The sequence below is a fragment of the Oryx dammah genome, unplaced genomic scaffold (assembly GCF_014754425.2).
Source record: "Oryx dammah isolate SB20612 unplaced genomic scaffold, SCBI_Odam_1.1 HiC_scaffold_18, whole genome shotgun sequence".
NCBI lineage: Eukaryota > Metazoa > Chordata > Mammalia > Artiodactyla > Bovidae > Oryx > Oryx dammah.
Window position 1 is genome coordinate 99,671,267 of NW_024070202.1, and position 6,000 is coordinate 99,677,266.

Here is a 6,000-nt window from a genome sequence, read left to right on the forward strand (position 1 = left end):
GCTGGGTGATTTTCAATCTCAAGAAATTAAACAGGCACCTGGCTTTGCCCGGACTGCAGCTGGAACCAGTGACATCACAATCTCTGTGGGTGGAGTTCCCAGGGTGCAGCCAAGATTGGGAACCACTGATCTGGCTACAAAACGGCAGCCTGGATCAGGAAGGAAGCAGTGAGGCTGAGGAGGAGAGAGAGGTTAGGAGGCAGGATGAACTGCATTTGTGAGAGGGGAGGAGAGAAGCCTTCTTCCTTCATTACTGCTTTGGCGCTCCAAGTAGATGGTGCAATTCATTCACTCACAGAGAAGACTTTAACTGGACGATTAGCTCCAACCCGCGGGAGAGCGGTAAGCAATTTCTCCCAAGAGTTGCCTCTTGTTCAAAGCAGCTTTGCTCCGGCGTCTTGTGTCTGCCTTCTGGGTTTCTGCTCCCACCACGCCATCCTCTGGCACCGCTACCTCTTCTGCCTCTTGACTATTTGCCTGGTTTCTGACTCCTGCTTCCATCATCTCCTCAAATCTAGCCAACACCTTGGTTGACTCTCCCATCCTGCCTGCCGTGTTATACCCACAGTTCACTGGTGGCCATGGACGTGATAAACAAAAGGAGAAAGCCTCAGTTGCTGTGATCTCTTGCGGTAGAGGCATGGACCATTCCCTTTCCCTTAAGGACCATTCAGCAACTCAGTCTGCCCAGAGTGAAAGCTTCACCCTTGCTATTTGTAGGCTTAAATGGAACAAGGCTGAAAGAACGTGAAAGTTGCTCAGTCATGTCTGACTGTTTGTGACCCCACGGTCCATGGAATTCTCCAGGCCAGAATACTGGAGTGGGTAGCCGTTCCCTTCTCCAGGGGATCTTCCCAACCCAGGGATCTAACCCTGGGCTCCCACATTGCAGGTGAGTTCTTTACTAGCTGAGCCACCAGGGAAGCCCGATGCTGGACAGGCTATTAAATACACTTCATGAAAAAAGAAACGAGGTGTGGAGGGATGCTCAAGACCCCAGCCCCAGTGATGGAAGGCAGACTGGGGCCTCCTTCCTGGCCTTGGACCTATTCTGACGAGCCCTAATGCTGTGACCTGGGCCCTCCCTAGGCTGCCCGGATGTAAGTTTTCTCAAGCCTGGTTTAATCTCTGATGAGCGGGATGCCTGACTGGTGCCCTGGGTTTGTTTTTACCTTTTAGGCAGCACCTGAGTTCCCGCCTAGGGATTCTCTTTGGTACAGTAAGTTATTTCAGTTAAGTCCAAGTGTTCTGGAGAGGAAATTAGCTTGTACTTATGGAGCTTCTAGCGCATGCTTAGCACTGAAACCTGGGTTTTTTCTACCTGTGGCGATGACAGGGGTGTCTTAGCTAGGGTAGCTCACTTGGTCTAAACTGAATCGAGCGGCAGAGGCTGCAATTCCCGTGGATGACCACACGAGGGCGTTCCTGGAGGAGTGCTGGCTGGCTGCTAGGCAGCCACCAACTTGGGGTCAGAAGGGCACTGAGTCTATGGAGCCCCGCGCCTGCTTTGGCCACGGGGACCTGCGGGAATGAGGCAGGAATGCAGAAACCATGCTGGGATAGCTGGTGGGCTGGTGGGTGCCAGGTGGCCCAATGGCACACAACCAGGGTTCCAGGGACCCAGGGCAGGTGGTGGTGTGGGACCAAAGGGTGACATCCAACATTTTCCTCTTTCTACAGCCGTCCCTCTCCCAGCTGTTTCCCAAGAGATTTCTCCAAACCTAACCAGGCATGTAGTAGGGAGCTACCGTCATTCCTGTACCCATATCCTTGGAGTTTCCCTACTTACGGAAAATACAAGGACGAGGTACCGACCAGTGTCTTCGATTGACATCGTGATTGGGGAAGAAAATGTTTTTAACCAACTAACTGTAATCTAATTAGATCCCAAATTGTCACAACCATCCACAATATTGATCTTAAGGGGATGAGGCCACATGGGACGCATACATTATCCGAGCCCCCAGAGCCTGACATTTGTTTCCCTTTCTGGTTTCCGACCCTGCCACAGCAGCTCTTCTCCCATCTGCTCTCAACCAAGCTGCTGGGAGTCTCCACGGACCAGTGATACCTGTGTTGGGAGAAGCCGCAGGAATTGTTTCAGCCAGGTGCTCCCTGAGCTTGGAGCTCCACCCACTTCTAATCTAGGCTGATGTAATCGAGCCCTAATTCATTGTCTTCTCAGCTGTGGGATGGTAGTGATGCTGTTAGCCAATGGGCTTGGCACAAAGATGAGCGGTAGGGCTGCGATCATCGCGTGTCTGCTCATTCCTGTCTTCACCAACATCAGTGACAGCCAGTACCAAACCGATAATATTAAGGACATGGGGGTTTTATTACGGCCAGTGCTAATTAGATTCAGTGGAAGAAAACCCTCCATCTTGTGGACACAGATGCACTTCTGATGTCATAGATGTTCCCTGGTCCCAAAGGAGATCAGGCCCCGCCTCAGCAGAGAGGGGGGCTGGTTGGCGGGACCTATCCTGATACCAGAAAAACATCCTGGAAGTGTGTTCTTTTAATGGTGATCATTTCCTCTAGTCTGGATGATATTGGGTTGGCCAAAAAGAAGTGGTTTGGGTTTTTCTATGTCATCTTATGGAAAAAACCAAATAAACTTTTTGGTCAACCCATTTTTTTTTCTCATCAGAGAGAGAATGTGGGCTTGTTCTTTCTGATCTCTTGCTTTTACCTCCCCCCCCCCACCGCCCCCGATAGTTCAGGATTTGCAAACTGGAGACCAGAATGTTGCTCCTGGTCTTCAGAAGGATTTTGTTTGGCCAGCACGTTTTTAAACTTGAATTTGAAGACCTGCAGGTGGCGTGTGTCTCTGGTTAGGTCTTGACTCACATAACCTTCCTGGCCTTTATCACATCACTTTGCCCTGTAAACTTTGACCTTTGTCTTATAAATTTTGTGCCGGGGTGGAAACATCTGCCTCACTAAATCTATTCTTTTTTGACTGATCCTCATGAACCCTTTCAGGACACATTTTAAGATCATAGAAAACATCTCCTTATTTGGAAGGACTGCTGTTTATCAGAGAGCACCAGCTAAGAAGGCCAGGAAGCTCTCATCTCTGACACTTAGGGCTTTCGTGGTGTGACCCAACTCCAGGGCGTGGGTCACACAGGGCAATGTGCCTGGAGCACCTGGGGTAGGCGGGGGGCCCTGGAAGTCTGTAAGGAGCTTTCAGCTCTAGCCTGTTGGGTCATTATTACTCTGCCCTGGTTATGCCAAAAGCTTCTCCCCCTTAGGGATGGTACCCACACTGGAAGCTATAATCTGAACAGATGAGTGTGAAGCTGCTTACCAGGGACTCATTTTGGACTTGGGCTGTGGACCCTGCAGGTAGAAAAAGAGGCCTCGTGCTGAGGAGGAGAGACCAGGCTGGCCGCGGCCCAGGAAGGGGTTCAGAGCGCCAGGAGAGCCTCAGGCCTACGCCCAGACACGGGCCTGCGCTGAGCTCTGTCTTTTCCTCGTCTTGTCTCTCACATCTTTCCATGAGCAAGAAGGGAGGTGCACCTTGACTTCTCCCGGGCCTCTTGTCCTCAATTTTCCTCAGGAAAGAAAGGGTCAGGGGGGCCTAGCCAGGGACAGCAGTTCATTTCAAAAACTCAAGCTAACCTGTGTTCCCTTTCCCGACCTCCAGCCTATTTTAATCTTGTAAATGGTAATGTGTGTGAGGAACAATTTTGTTGTTTACTGAAGCAGTTGAGTGATAATTACAGAGAAAGGAGAAAGTGGAAGGCTGTCTCCACACCCTGTGTCCCTCTCTGCCATTCTCTACACTAATATAGGCCCCCGACGCTGTGTCTTGTGAATCAAGATGACAGACTGGGAAAGGGAGGTGAGGGGGGTGGTTGGAGGGGGAGGGAAGGAGGGAGCTGAGCCCAAGCCTGGACCCCTCCCAGCGAGGAGAGTAAGTGGGATTGGACAGTTGCCGGCTCCTCAGGGTGGTTATGCTGTAAAGAGGGTGTCTGGGCAAATAGGTCTTGGTCCACAAGGTCTTCTGAAATAAAGCAATGGTGGAAAGTTCTTTCTGGTGTCAGATTAAAATGTAGTCTGCTTCAATATGAAAAGGAGGCAGACAGACCAAATTGGGCAAATATAAAATTATTTTATTTAGCCTTCTTAGGTTAATCTGTTTCTGTTGACTACTGTTTATTAAAAACTCATTATGCTTGAAATTATTGGCACCACATTTCTCTTTGACAGTGTATATCCATTCCTCAGATAAGCTTCTTGTCTCTGCCAGATATAGAATGTAGCGAGTAGCCAATGTGTGTAGAATCTTGTGTATACCCTGGGCTGGGAAGCCAGAGTGCAATTTAGTTGACGAGATGGCTCATGTCCCATAACTGCAGACTGCTTTACACGCAATAGAACAAATGTGAAAGTGTTTTAGATGTCATGGCTTGAGTGACGTGACCGCAAAGCAGGCTGGGAATTGAAGAGGTGCGGTCAGGAGGAGCACAGGGCAGGCGTCCAGAGCTGAACAGGACTTGGTCTGTGGGTGGTTCATCCATAGCAGGGGTTCAGGAGCTCTTCCCCTTGCGTCACCCAGGACTGGGATGAATGGATGGACCAGAATCTCCAGGGGTAGGCACAGGACTTCACTCTTAACAAGCTCCCAGGAATTCTGATGCACACTGAAGTTTTGTGATTTTTAAAGAATGCCTTCTAAAAAAGTTTTATTTATTTGTTTGGCTGTGCTGAGTCTCAGTGTGGCATGCGGAATCTTTAGTTGCTGGCATGCATGACTTTAAGCTGTGGTGTGTGAACTCTCAGTTGCCACATGTGGGTTATTGTTCCCTGACCAGGGATCAAACCCAGGCCCCCTGCATAGGGAGTGTGGCATCTTAGCCACTGGACCACTAAGGAGGTCCCCACATGGAAGTTTGAGAACCTTTAAGCCATAGGGAGCTTAGGTGAATTGGGGATGGCTGTCCACAGGCATGAACGAGGCAACCCAGGCGGCAGGCCGTGGCTTTGAATGCAGATGACTGTTCAGTGAAAAAGCAAGCCCCAGCCCCTGACTGTGGATACAAGGTCCGGCCCATCCCCAAGAGAGAAACTGACAACAGACCAGGTGCCAGGGTCTCAGTGCATTTGGGGGAAACCCAGCTGTGTGGCAGGACTTGGCAGGAGGACCTGGAGGGCACAAGGAGGTTTGGGCCTCCCAGAGCAGCACCTGTTTCCACATCGCATCTGCCAGTGACCTGGGGCTCTGAATTTCTTTCCCGCCTTGGTCAGGACTGGCCTGGGGCTGGGTAAGGCTGGGCCTGCAGGTGGGGGCACTGTAGGTAGGACCAAGCAGTAAGGGCAGAAGCAGGGAGCCAGGGGTCAGCAGGACACAGGTGGCCTTGGAAGTAAAGACTAAAGATTTTAAGGAAGAACTCTGTGGTGGAGTGCTTCTCAAGTTCCCAAAGAAATCCACAGAAAATGCAGGAAAGTTCTCAAAGTACTCTTACGGTATGTAATGATCTTCCTTGGGTCTGCTTGGGTGGGAGAGGAGTCCATAACAAAGGATTTCCTAGCAGGCCTGACCATCTCCAGGCGAATTAATTTGCTAGAATTGCCAGCAGGAGCAGGGTCATGTCAGACAGAGGGAGGCCCAGTGGGCTTTTTGCCTGATCTTGGTGGAGAAGGCATCTCTCAGCCCTTTACTTCATTTTAAATCTGAAATCAGGGCTGGCTTTGAGAAAAGATGTTCAGTTCCAGACCTCTATCATTTTACATCAAAAAACTCAGGCTTTTTCTTGTTTAAACTTCTTTTGGTTAAACCTTCCCTTTCAACAAATCCTGCAGTGAAGTTCTTACAGCAAGCCTATCCAATTATAGGGTATCTGACTCTCAGGATTCTTATCTAAGAGAGACCAAATCCTCTCTCACCTAAAAGCCAGGACCCTGTTACCCACAGCCTCTTGTTTGTTCTGTCTTTTCAAACAATCCCTGAGTCAGAATAAAGGGAGATTTTCTGAGACAAAACAAACACTG